The following is a 1277-nucleotide window of genomic DNA, read 5'->3' on the forward strand; positions in this document are numbered from 1 at the left end:
GCTCCAAATTTTAAACATGTATACATCTGTGTTACTGCTATGTAACAAACAGCGATATGTACTACACATATGATAGATTTTTATTGCTGCTGTGGTGAACAGTTTCATCACCCCCAGAACTCCCTCCTTGCTTTCTCGTAAAAGTTTTCTTTTTTTTTAATTTAGAGATAGGGTCTTACTCTGTTGGCCAGCCTGGAGTACAGTGGCACAATCATAGTTCCCTGTAGCCTCAAACTTCTCTGGGCTCCAGTGCTCCTCTCACCTCAGCCTCCTGAGTGGCTGGGTTACAGCCACTGTGCCTGGCCCCCTTAAAAAGTACTGGCAACTACTGATCTGTTCTATGAGGCAATCTAATTTTATACTAATTCTTATTAATAAGAATTAAATACGTTTTACAGGATAAGATAGCCTAATAAAGTGACTCTCTAAAGTATTTGAAAGAAAAATATCAAATAGGAAGTATGTAAAATATATCTATAACTTTAATTTTCTCTGGGATTATTTTTTATTTTGGAAAATAAATGCTCTGGTTTTTTTTAAATACAAAGAATATTTTATTTGAGATTTCACTCATTTTTCCAGTGCTGGGAAAGTTTTTAAATTAATCAATAAGATGTATGACTTTAATTTTTAATTATAACTTTAAGAGTTCAAATACAAAACACAAAAGAAAATAAAATTCATCTACATCTAAAACTGTTATCTTGCTAAGTGCACTTCAATGAATACTTAAGATTCACAGTTATTTCAAAATATACCTCCCACAAAGAATCTACTTCAAGAAGACATAAACAAATTTTTTTAAAGTTAGTAGGCTCAGATTTTCATGCAATGGAATACTAGTTAGCAACAAAAAGGAACAAATTACTGATTCCCTTAACAAAATGGATGAATGAATCTCAAAAACATTATGCTAAGTGAAAGAAGCCAGACACAAATTTAATCTATAGTAATAGAAATCAGATTTGTGGCTGTTTTGCCTGGGGGCTGACTACAAAGTGTCAGCAGGCAACTTTCTGAGGTGATGGAACTGTTCTATATCTCGACTGTGGTAACAGTTACGTGGATGTACGTAACCGTTAAAATCCATCACATTGTTCACTTAAATGTGCTTATTTTATTATATGTGAATTATACTCCAGTAAAGTTGATTTTTAGAAAGTGACAAGCTCAGAAGCTAATTTTCTTTTAGTCTAAATTAATGTAGATTTATAGTATTAAATTTATTCAAGAACTAATTGATACTGATAACAGTCATTAAATATTTGACGTATGGT

At 32.1% G+C, this 1277-nt stretch overlaps 1 protein-coding gene across 1 annotated transcript in view; it reads right to left on the reverse strand.

Moving 5' to 3' along the window:
* NCKAP1 (NCK-associated protein 1) overlaps positions 1–1277 on the reverse strand; it is a 59091-nt gene that overhangs the window by 28039 nt on the left and 29775 nt on the right. The gene's annotated exons all lie outside the window — the stretch shown is intronic.

Source organism: Propithecus coquereli, unplaced genomic scaffold (genome assembly GCF_000956105.1).
Source record: "Propithecus coquereli isolate 6110/MARCELLA unplaced genomic scaffold, Pcoq_1.0 Scaffold35, whole genome shotgun sequence".
Classification (NCBI taxonomy): domain Eukaryota; kingdom Metazoa; phylum Chordata; class Mammalia; order Primates; family Indriidae; genus Propithecus; species Propithecus coquereli.